Raw genomic sequence first — 12,910 nt, forward strand, 5'->3', positions numbered from 1 at the left:
ACGTGAGGACTCGGAATAAGGGGTATATAAGCGGGAGTGTGCGTGAGCAAAGGGGTTGGTGTTCGAGGACCAAGAGAGAAGACATCTCGCCGCTGCCACTTGAGCCGTCAACGGGACCTCGCCCCTCATGCTGTCGCCGGGCGGGTGTTGGCTGAACCCCCCGCCCCGAACATGACGGGTGAGTGGGTACGGGGCAGCATAGGAGAGGGAGAGAGTAGGTGAGATGCAGAGTAGGTGAGGTGCGGAGTAAATGAGAGTGCGTTGTAGGAGAAGCAGTGTGTGGTGACAGTGGAAGGCAGTCATAGGAGTGCCTACAACAGGTGCGAGAGTATGATTAAAACAGTGTAAGCAGGTGACCTGTTACTCCGTGTCAGTGTGAGTAATTTCAAGACAGTACACTTGTAAGGAGTAACGATGATGAATGGCATAAAGGAACTCCTCTACTTACGAACGAGTTAGGTTCCAGAGGTCTGTTCGTAAGTCCATTTGTTCACAAGACTAACTTTCCTCCTGTCGATTCCAAACATGTTATATGGCATGTACACTAAACACAGAGAATTACTTTAAAAGTTGAAAATCTCTTGTAGATGTAGATTCCACTGGTTCTTCATGTTTTTCAGATTTAGATACAACCACCGCCGTCTATTGCGCGGCGGCTGATCTTACGACTCTCGGTCTGAACAGGCAACTGGACATACGGATAGGTTTGTTCGTATCTCTGAAAGTTCGTAAGTCGAATGTTCGTAAGAAGAGGAGACTCTGTATAGCTCAATTCCACGCCTCCTTCGGTCAAGCTTTCGCAAGCAAAAGTTTTTTGCACGCTTCTGTTGCGGGCAGCTGCCAATCAAATGCAGGTGGATCCCGTTGATCTCTTACGTAGTAAGAAAACACGACCACAGCAGCAGTCTTCAACAAATAGGAGTCTTTATTTCCTCAGGCAAGAGACACAGAGGCACGGGTCCACCTTCACTCCAAGCATGTCCCAAACTCTAACGCTTCCACTTTATAAATATCCCTCAAGCCCCCTTTCTCGAAGGTTCCTTGACCTTCCCACTTTCCCCCTTCTCCAGCCAAAATCGCCTTCCCACTCTCTCAAACGGATCCCCCGAACGGTCCTCCCCCTGTCAATCATCCCTCTGTTTCACTGCTCTCTTTCTATTTTGTATTTCTACCTCCAATCCCCCTTCATCAATTCCTCCCCCCTCCCACTGCCTGCCTCTAACCAAATCCGTCTTTCAGGCCCCATGAAGTAACCAATCAGAGGGGCTTATTTGACTTTGTGATCATCCGTGGCTGCACGCGGTGTCCACCATGTCAGGTGAGTATCATCAGGGCCATATTATTCAATAGGCCACAGTTAGGCACTGTGCCTAGGGCCTGCAAAAACGAAAGGGCCTACGATGTAGTATAGTGGTGTAGTGTATAATCGTGTAGTGTATAATCGTGTAGTGTATAATCGTGTCGTGTATAGTTTGTAGTAGTGTAGTCTATAGCAGTATAGTGTAGTGTATAGTAGTGTGTGTGTGTAGTTTGTAGTAGTGTAGTGTATAGCAGTGTAGTGTCGTGTATAGTCGAAATGAAGGAACTAAGTTTGTTTCTAGGGTTGGTGGGGTACTACCGAAAGTGTCCCTTTGGTCGCAGAAATTGCAAAACCCGACATATGATGAAGAAAGGTGAACCGCATTTCACTCAATGGGATGAGGAAGCTAGGGTGAGCTTGGAGACTTTAAAGAAAGCACTGACCAATGCATCGATTTTTTAACTGGCAAACGAAAATATTGCCCGTCTCATGTAGGGGATGACATCACCAGGGGGTGATGTCAGAGGGTGACTACAGTTGTGGAGATAGTGGAGAGTTTCCCATACCTGGGCAAGTGTGCTCATGACCAGCTCCGGTTTGACAGCAGAGGTATCACTCTGAATCAGTAGGGCGGAATTATCTTTGAATCGGCTGCACAATGCTAAATGGAAGCTACCTGGTCTGTCGCTCCGCACGAAGCTTCAGGTCTTCTCAGCCACAGTCGGAGGTACAGCTGGTGCATCTGCCAGTCATCTCAGTCAGCCAACTCATGGTACCTGGGTCTGTCCTGGGAACTCCTGTCAGGAAGCCTTCGACACTTCACGTGGCCTCCAAGTGCACCTGGCCTGGCACAGGTGCCGTGGTGACGTCATTGTCACTTAGTGGCGAATGGCAGGTATTGGTAATGGTATTGGTCGTTAGCAAGAGGAAGAGACTAAGGACAGCAGTTTCATTGCCGTCCTAGCCAGGGGAGTGAAAAGGGAGACTTTAATATGAAATATATAATTGCGTTGACTCATCCCTCCTGCTTGAGGTGACTGAGAAACATGGTGTCAGAAGTGTTGACGAGCCCACGTGAGGAGATTGTTATCTATTGAGTTTGTATATTCTACCACCATGCCGCACCTTCGGTATAAGATGGCTAGAAACGATAAGAGACTGCAACTGAAGCTGGAGGTGAACATGTACGAGAATTTCAAAAATGTTGAGCTTAGGTTTCAACTACCATTGCATCCAAATTGACTACCGTGACCTGACCAAGGATCCATCTAAAACGGGAGGCGCATTACGAGAAACCACAGATGGAGATTGCAGCTTTGATGACTGCTATGTCGGACGAGGTACTGCAGACCATTCGCTACACTATTGAACCTCAAGTTCCTGAAGTAGACAGGAAGAAGCTCTGTATTTGAATGGAGAGGTTAATAGCTCATTACGCAGGTTCTGCAGGAAGTTCTGTGATGGCTGACAGGTTTAAGTTTTGGAATGAGATGCATGGACCATATGATATAGTGCAGGAATGGGAAGAAAAGGTTTTGGCAGGCAGTCCATCTTTGTGAATATGGAGCCATGCAAGATGTCGGGACAAGTTTGTATTTGTATTAATGGATGATGCCATTAGGTCCAGCCTCCTAAGAATGCACCTGCAGTCGGATAGTATGAAGAAGAACACGATGGATGTGTTAGGGGAACTCAAGGCACTGGAAACTGCTAGGGATGCTAATACACTTATGAGTTGTCATACCTCTGGAAAAGAAGAACATGTCAACTGGACAAGACACAAGACTATGCCATTGGTGTGGCGACTGACGAGGTGCTCATCTATGGGCAGCATGCCCCGCGAATGGCAAACAATATTCCCGATGCAAGGGATACGACCATTTCGTGGGTATATGTGTAGTGGCATTACTGGGTGATGCCACTGCTCCCCGGATGTAGTGCCAGCCCCAGGACGACAGGGGGCGGAAGAGTGCCCGGATCGAGCTGGGCCGTGGCACTCAGGTTGAACACAGCGGTGCTCGTGACCGGAGGTATGGACCTCAGGACCCCCAAGACGGGGCTGGGGGGATGATGTGTCCACAGCCCATTCCTTCTCGAAGATTCGAGGGCATGGCTAGGGACGGAGAGAGCTGGGACTTACTACATTAGCCGGACCCCTGAACGGGTCCGGCTGCTGTTGTATACTTGAAGACCCGAAGCTGCCAACTGGAGACCTGAAGCTGTGAGGGTCGCTATCCCCCGCGATCCCTCCCTCGGTACCCCTAACGGCCGGGTTAACCTCATTACTCGCCCCCTCGCTGCTAGGCGAACCGCTGCTGCGTTCTTCACCCATGGGGTGAGAGCCGTCGCTCCAGGATTCCCCTCCCCCGCGGGTCCGCGTAGTAGGCATGTTTAATTACGTACGCGCACACCCACACACAGCTCTGCGCGGCACTCACTCAACCCTGACCACTCACGCTAGGATCGCGCACCTGTATTATACACGTCGTGAACGTGCGCGCACACACGCATACAGCTCCACACGCGATACCCACTCTTGCGCCGCTCTGCGCCGCGCTCGCCGCTCACGTTATGATCGCGCACCTGGGGTACGCTGATTACGCACGCCGCGAGCTTACGCATACACAGTACCACACGCGTTCACACTTATAACACGAGATCACACGAGGCCACGATCAGCTATTAATGATTTATTGTCTGCTACGTGGGACTGGTTGTTGAGTCAGTATGAATCGACGAGGCTGCCTACTCTACTAACCCGGAACCTATTCCCTATTTATCGTTCACGAAACACTTTTACCTCCTTACTCACGGTTTGAGGCACTCGACGTTCCGTGGGTTTTCCTCGCTGCTTGCCTCGACACGTCGCACGGACGTCCGGAGGGCAGAGCTGGGGCAGTCCTGGACGTTGGCTTCTCGGAGCAAGAGAGCGATTTCCCCTTTGCGCTCCCCATTTACCCTCCCTACCTCAAAGGGAATGCGACTCTGGACAATAGGCTCGCGACCCTCTCGCATGCGCACCGCCGTTCCGGGCGCTTTTGATATGCTACTTAATGCTCAACCTGCGCGGCGCAAATTCCAATCAATCCGCTTTTGATATGCTAATTAATGCTCAACCTGCGCGGCGCAAATTCCAATCAATCCCTTTCTCACGCAGGCCCCCCCCCATTATCGCAGTTTATGCGGCGGCGTCCGTCACAGAGGTGCGCCGTGGGAATTTGTGCACGGCTCCCCGCGTGACCCCGCTCTCCCGATTACTCATACTAACAGCCTTATCCTTTAACTCCCCTAACAATGGTGCCTGCGTGTTTTCTAATGATGCTCCTCCATCACAATGCTTATTCCCTCTGCCTGCCCCGTCGATACTTGCGTGTGTGGGGTGTGTGAGATGCGTTTCCCCCGCGGTGGCCGAGTGGCCCCTCGCTGCGACCTTGCAACCTTAAGGCCGGTCGCAGCGCCGCGGTGCAAAGTAGCGTCGGGGGAGGTCGTCCAATTCCCTGGTCGCCGGAAACCGTGAAAGTTTAATCCCGATAAGGGCTTCTCGGATAAAAACCGGTCGGCCAGGTGACCTCCCCACGGAGCTCTATGGGGGGGGGGGGGGGAATGCGTGCGGGTGTGTTCGTGTGAGGTGAGGTGAGGGGGACGCGGGGTCGGCTCCGTCGCTTGGTGGTGGCGAGGTCTTAGATGGGGCGCCTGCTGAACGGCTTCGTGGCGGCGGCATGACATAGCCCCCTGAGGTGCTGGTCTCCGTCCCGGGTTGACTGGAGCACCTTGCTTGAGCCGCGCCCACGAGGAAACGCTGCGGGGTCCGGGGGGTCCGTCCGGCCCTCGTGGCTGGTCTCGGGGTGGGTGGCTCCGTCCTCTGCAGCTCCTGCGGCGGCCTCCTCCTCCACTCCAGCGGCTCTCCCTGTACCTCGGTACCTGCGGGCTGGGGTACAAACTCAGAAGCGGAGGGGTTTAGGGGCCGTCGTCCGCGCCGTCCCCTGGCGGGGTCGGGGCGTCTCGGGGGCCCGGCGGGGCCCATGTAGGGTGCGAGACCCCCCAACACGAGGGGTGCGGGTACTCCGGGATTACGGGGCCTTCGAGTGACGGGGTTCTCTCTCGCCGGGGCCGCTTTCCACGGTTTTAAGCGGCGGACGTTGACCACCGTCTCTCGATCCCTCTCCCCGCCATAAATTAGTACCGTCCAGGGGGAGATCTGTCGCACCACGGTCCAGGGTCCCCGCCAGTAGGTCGTCAGTTTCCCCACCTGCCCGGCCCCGACGCGAGGGGTGTGTAGCCACACCTTAGCGCCTGTCAGGAATAAGGGGGGTTCCATGCGGGGTCGGGTGCCCTGTTCCTGCCGCCGATGCGCGGCTTCCCCTTGCGGGTATGCTCGGCCTCGGGCTTCTCGCAGGGTCTCCAACAGGTGTTCCACGGGGCGGCTTCCCTCCTCCGGCTGGGGGGAAGGGACGCCGAATAGCAGATCTGCGGGTAAACGAGACTCACGGCCGAACATCATTAAAAACGGGGTTTGTCCCGTCGACGTGTGTACGGTGGTGGCGTAGGCGAAAAGGGCGTAGGGGAGGTGTTCGTCCCAATCCCGTTGATTTGCGGCCGCCATACGTTTGAGTTTCCCCGCTAGGGTCTGATTCATGCGCTCCACCATACCGTTCGCTTGGGGGTGGTACGCTGTGGTTCGGTCCTTCTGGATTCCGAACTCTCGGCACAGTGCCTGGAACAACTCGGCCTCGAACTCGCTACCCTGGTCGGTGAGGACTCGTTCTGGGATCCCGTGCTTAAGTACGTAGTGTTCCACGAATGCCCGGGCCACCACCAAGGCCGTTTTATCAGGGATGGCCACTGCCACGGCGTAGCGGGTGAAATACTCTACTGCGACTAGGATATATCGGTTGCCTCGATGGGATCGCGGGAATGGCCCCTGTAGGTCAATCCCGACCAGCTGATTCGTGCGGCTGACGCGGAACGGCCTTAGGGGTACCTGGTATCGTGCCGGTTTCGGCCCGCACTGCTGACAGGCGCGGCAGCCCTGTACCCAGGCCGCCACGTCTTGTGCCAATTTGGGCCAGAGATACTGGCGACGCAGGGTTTCTCGAGTGCGTCGTTCCCCATCGTGGCCCCCGAGTGGGTGGTCATGCACCAGCCGAAGCAGCTGGGGTCGCACCTGGGCAGGAACACAGATGCACCCCGGCTGGCCGGCCTCGGTTAACTCCCGTACCACCCCGTTCTGCACACACAACCGGGCATACAAACCGCTCCAGGGTCCTGGTAGGGCGCTCTTTTCCTCCCGCAGTGCCGCCTCCACTGCCGCCAGATCGGGATCTCGCTGCTGGGTCTGTCTCAGCTGCTCGTCGTTCAGGCCCGGGAAGGCGCAGCCGACGTCCTCCTGGATCCGTCCGATCGGGTCCCGAGCCGCGGGTCCCGCGCTTGCCGTGCGGTCGACGGGATCCTCGGTGCCACCTGTGAGGGCCTCTGTGGCGCACACTGCACTCTCTCTCGCTGGGGGGGGGTCAGTGGCCGCGGCCGCTCGGGGGTCCGTTGCCTGCCGGCAGCGTCCCCCCGTGAAGCACGGGCAGGCCTCCTCCGCCCTTGTCTCGGCGTCCACCGTGGGTCGCCTCGACAAGGCGTCCGCGTTTGCATGCGTCCGGCCAGCCCGATACTCGATTTGCAGGTTGTACTCCTGCAACTGCGCCAACCACCGGGCCATCTGCCCCCGCGGCTCCTTGAATGTAAGAAGGAACTGCAGAGCATAATGGTCAGTGCGTACGCGACATTTCCTGCCGTACAAATACGGCCGGAACTGCTTACATGCGAAAATCACGGCGTACAACTCTTGGCGGGTCACGCAATAGTTAAGCTCGGCCCCACTCAAGGTCCGGCTGGCGTACGCGATGACTCGTTCCGTCCCATCCTGTACCTGTGACAACACCGCGCCCAGCCCGCTGCTGCAGGCGTCGGTGTCCAAAATAAAATCGGTGGTAAAATCGGGGAAAGCGAGGGTGGGGGCGTGGGTGAGGTGGTCTTTGAGAGTGGTGAAGGCCGTCTGGCAGGCCCCCGTCCACTGGTAGGGGTGCTTAGGGGAGGTGAGTTGGGTGAGGGGGCGTGCAATCTCGCTGAATCCCTTTACAAATCGACGATAATAGGTGGCGAGCCCCAAAAATGATCTGATCTCCGTCAGATTCCTTGGCCGTGGCCACTCCACTACGGCGCGTACCTTCTCCGGATCGGTGTGCACACCTGCCTCGCTGACGCGATGCCCGAGGTACCCCACCTCGCGTTGTGCGATGTAACACTTACGTGGCTTGAGCTTGAGATGAGCCGCTCGCAGTCGCTGGAACACCTCTCGAAGCCTGGACCAATGCTCAGACAAAGATCTACTGAACACTATCACATCGTCCAAGTAAATCAGGCACTGTTCCCATTGCAAGCCCCGCATCACCAACTCCATCAGCCGCTGGAATGTCGCGGGCGCATTGGTGAGTCCGAACGGGAGTACTCGAAACTCGAATAGCCCCATCGGGGTGGTGAATGCGGTTTTCGGCCGATCCTCCTCCGCCATCTCCACCTGCCAGTACCCGGACGCGAGATCGAGGGTGGAAAAATATCGCGCTCCAGCGAGGCTGTCGAAGGTGTCGTCGATGCGGGGTATGGGGAAGGCATCGCCGAGCGTGACTGCATTTAGTTTACGGTAATCGACGCAGAACCGGGTTGACCCATCCTTTTTCGTCACTAGTACCACTGGGGCTGACCAGGGGCTCGCCGAGGGCTGAATTATGTTATCGCGAAGCATGTCCCCAACTGCCTCTTTGATTTGGGCGCGTTCGGGTGCGCCCACTCGGTACGCAGGGAGTTTGATGGGTCGGGCTGCACCGGTGTCAATTTGGTGCTTAACAAGATCGGTCCGACCCACGTCCGAGTCGTGTTCACTGAATACGTCGGCGTACTCCCGCAGTAACTCGCGCAGCCGATCGGCCTCTCCCTTAGGTAAATCCGCCCATGGTACATGTAACGCGTCGAGCAGGGGAATGACCTCGGCTCGGGGAGTCGGGCCGACTCGCCAGGCCAGGTCCTGGTCACCCTCAGAACGACCGGGGTCCTCAGCCCAGAGTGCGAACACCGAGTTGTTAGAGTGGCGTGCGTGCAGGGGGTGTACGGTGGCTATCGGGGTGCGCCGCCGCAGTATCGCTGGGGTACTGTGGGGGTTAAACATCCGCATAAACAATCGGTCCCCATCTGCGTTTACCAACGTGGCGGATCCCACGACCCCATACCGTTTTGCCAACTCCGGGTGAGGAGTTAGCATTACCTCTCCTGATGGTCGGAGCGTGGGGTCGGTGGGGGATGTTGCCACCGGCACCAGCATCTCGGTGAGCGGGCCGATGGTGACTGCCGTCGCCAGGATAGCGGCCACAGGTGCGAAGCGGGGGCGCGTCGGTTCTCATCCCAAGAACGGTATCCGCTCGCCGTTGCTCTCCATGGTGGCGCATCGCTGGCGGGGTTGCACGTTGAGTCCTAGCCGTTCTAAGAGGTCGGTACCTGCGATACACTCGTGACACAACGCACTCGACACGTAGAACTCCTGGGTGCACACCTGACTGCCTATGCGGACCTCTAGGGTGGCTCTCCCCAGCAGCCCCATTCCGGCTCCGCTCGCCGTGTGCAGCGCGCGGTCCGGTGCCTGCAGGTGACGCACGTCGACCCCGATCGCGCTGCAGTGCGCTGCGCTCACGAGCGAGGCCACCGCCCCCGTGTCCAGCAGGATTCGGGTACACACTCCGTTTACCTCCCCTTCCACCAGCGACGTGGCCCCCGTGATCCCTGCCACCAGCTCCCGTAGCCAGTCGCCAGGAGTCACCGTTTCCGTGGGCGTTGTTGCTGGAACCTGTGTGGAGATCACTCGCTCGCCATTATTCTCATCATCGTCTATTTGTATCGGGACCGCGTCGATTGCACCCCTAGTTGGTCCGCTCTCTAGGGGGCGTTGGAGTTTAACCCCCGCGTCTGCCTAGCTCGGGTGATTTCAGGACAGTCCCTCACTAGATGCCCTCGGCGATCGCACATATAACATGCCCGGGGAGGGGGGGCGGCTCCGTAGTGGGCCCCCTGCCCGCTCCCTCTCCCAGTTTGTCGCTGCCTGGACTCCACCTCTAGTTGGGTTACCCTTCCCGTTAGCCCTCCCACCGTGGCGCGCAGCTCCCCCATCTCGGACTGGATGGCCTCAACGGAGGACTGCAGCTTGGTCATATTTTTATTCGCTTCCTCGCGTATATCTCCTATGCCAGCCTGTAACCCGGCTACCCACCCTGGGGTGGTCTCGCTGGGTCTCTGGGGCTCCCTTGCCCGTCCCCTTACTGCGATGGCGATCTCTTCCTCCTCGTCGGAGAGTAGGCTCGCCACGGCGCACTCTCGTCCCCTCCCTCGAGGCTGCGCGCGCTCACCTGAGAGTTTCTCGCATTTTCGCGCGCGCTCGACGAGGGTGTTAAAGGAGAGGCGTGCACCGTCTACATTTGGCTGCCACCACTGGGTGCGTGCCAAATATCGTTGGATTTTACCGGCGGCGAGGCCCTCAATTATTTTGGCCTCGTACTCTGGGTACGCGAGCTGGGTCAACATGCGTACATCCTCGGCGTAATCTCGCAGATCCTCGCCGGGTTGACGACGGCGTGCCTCTAAGGCCGCCTGCGCATCCTCCTCGTCATAGGCGCCGAAACGCCGTTCGAGTTCACACATTAATTTTTCCCACTGATTTTGTGCGCTTGCGGGCAAAGCTTCCACAAAGTCAGCTGCCCGCCCATCTAAATGTAACTCTAACTGCTGCAACGCCTCCTCATCTGACCACCCATTAACTTTTTTAGCCCCTCTGATGCTGCGGGCAAACGATTTCCATGATGGAATTCCTTTGCCCGTAAATGTGCATTTGATTTTAATCTGGGTTGGGGGGCCTCTTTCCCTTGGGGGTGCGGGGGATCGTCCCGTTTCTGACACCAATATGTGAGGGTCGCTATCCCCCGCGATCCCTCCCTCGGTACCCCTAACGGCCGGGTTAACCTCATTACTCGCCCCCTCGCTGCTAGGCGAACCGCTGCTGCGTTCTTCACCCATGGGGTGAGAGCCGTCGCTCCAGGATTCCCCTCCCCCGCGGGTCCGCGTAGTAGGCATGTTTAATTACGTACGCGCACACCCACACACAGCTCTGCGCGGCACTCACTCAACCCTGACCACTCACGCTAGGATCGCGCACCTGTATTATACACGTCGTGAACGTGCGCGCACACACGCATACAGCTCCACACGCGATACCCACTCTTGCGCCGCTCTGCGCCGCGCTCGCCGCTCACGTTATGATCGCGCACCTGGGGTACGCTGATTACGCACGCCGCGAGCTTACGCATACACAGTACCACACGCGTTCACACTTATAACACGAGATCACACGAGGCCACGATCAGCTATTAATGATTTATTGTCTGCTACGTGGGACTGGTTGTTGAGTCAGTATGAATCGACGAGGCTGCCTACTCTACTAACCCGGAACCTATTCCCTATTTATCGTTCACGAAACACTTTTACCTCCTTACTCACGGTTTGAGGCACTCGACGTTCCGTGGGTTTTCCTCGCTGCTTGCCTCGACACGTCGCACGGACGTCCGGAGGGCAGAGCTGGGGCAGTCCTGGACGTTGGCTTCTCGGAGCAAGAGAGCGATTTCCCCTTTGCGCTCCCCATTTACCCTCCCTACCTCAAAGGGAATGCGACTCTGGACAATAGGCTCGCGACCCTCTCGCATGCGCACCGCCGTTCCGGGCGCTTTTGATATGCTACTTAATGCTCAACCTGCGCGGCGCAAATTCCAATCAATCCGCTTTTGATATGCTAATTAATGCTCAACCTGCGCGGCGCAAATTCCAATCAATCCCTTTCTCACGCAGGCCCCCCCCCATTATCGCAGTTTATGCGGCGGCGTCCGTCACAGAGGTGCGCCGTGGGAATTTGTGCACGGCTCCCCGCGTGACCCCGCTCTCCCGATTACTCATACTAACAGCCTTATCCTTTAACTCCCCTAACAATGGTGCCTGCGTGTTTTCTAATGATGCTCCTCCATCACAATGCTTATTCCCTCTGCCTGCCCCGTCGATACTTGCGTGTGTGGGGTGTGTGAGATGCGTTTCCCCCGCGGTGGCCGAGTGGCCCCTCGCTGCGACCTTGCAACCTTAAGGCCGGTCGCAGCGCCGCGGTGCAAAGTAGCGTCGGGGGAGGTCGTCCAATTCCCTGGTCGCCGGAAACCGTGAAAGTTTAATCCCGATAAGGGCTTCTCGGATAAAAACCGGTCGGCCAGGTGACCTCCCCACGGAGCTCTATGGGGGGGGGGGGGGGGAATGCGTGCGGGTGTGTTCGTGTGAGGTGAGGTGAGGGGGACGCGGGGTCGGCTCCGTCGCTTGGTGGTGGCGAGGTCTTAGATGGGGCGCCTGCTGAACGGCTTCGTGGCGGCGGCATGACATAGCCCCCTGAGGTGCTGGTCTCCGTCCCGGGTTGACTGGAGCACCTTGCTTGAGCCGCGCCCACGAGGAAACGCTGCGGGGTCCGGGGGGTCCGTCCGGCCCTCGTGGCTGGTCTCGGGGTGGGTGGCTCCGTCCTCTGCAGCTCCTGCGGCGGCCTCCTCCTCCACTCCAGCGGCTCTCCCTGTACCTCGGTACCTGCGGGCTGGGGTACAAACTCAGAAGCGGAGGGGTTTAGGGGCCGTCGTCCGCGCCGTCCCCTGGCGGGGTCGGGGCGTCTCGGGGGCCCGGCGGGGCCCATGTAGGGTGCGAGACCCCCCAACACGAGGGGTGTTGGGGGGTGAGATGTATTTTGCACATCTATCCCCATCTGCCACGGGTTAAAAATTCAGCCAATCAAACTTCATATTTACACTCTGTCTATGTGCAATACATGTGTGCAGGAATTGTGGCTGTTCCTCCCGGGAGCCGAAATTAAACGGTCAGTTTACCTATTGTTTGCATATGGAAATGTGAAGCCCCTCAAGCCAGTCGGGCAGACTCAGCTGCCGTATGATCAGGATGGTGCCTATGGGATGCTTACATTTCAGATTCTCCTGGATGAAAGTTTGGAAAATATTTTCTATCCAGCCATGACGGTGAGCATCTAGGCCTCATTCAAATAAGAGCGGATGAAGTCTTCATCTTGGGAAAGGTGGTGAGAAGGGTCAATACTGGGAAAATGGATCACCTGCCGGGCGACAGCACCAGCCAAACAGGAGTTGGTCCGAGCCCTGGATGGACTGATCAACTTTGTAAAAGGGGGCCCATGAAAATCAAGGAGCTACAAACCCCGCAGAGACATTTATCATCTCCAGGTCTTCTGCAAAAGGAACAAGTACTCCATCACTTTGCGCACATATATAAGGAAATTGGTTTATTTGCCCCCCCCCCCCCCCCCCCCGTGAAATTTGTTACGAAGTCAGAAGTTGTTCCATTCCAGGTGCCCATTCATCGGGTCCCGGTTGCTAAGCGTATCAGGAGGCGCCTTGAAAGGATCACGTCCCTCAGTGGTCTTCCTGTTGACCGAGTTTCCTACAGAGCTGCCTGCAGGAAAACCAATTAAATTTCGATTTA

This window comes from Lampetra planeri, chromosome 72 (assembly GCF_965212315.1).
Source record: "Lampetra planeri chromosome 72, kcLamPlan1.2.h2, whole genome shotgun sequence".
NCBI classification, from domain to species: Eukaryota; Metazoa; Chordata; class Hyperoartia; order Petromyzontiformes; family Petromyzontidae; genus Lampetra; species Lampetra planeri.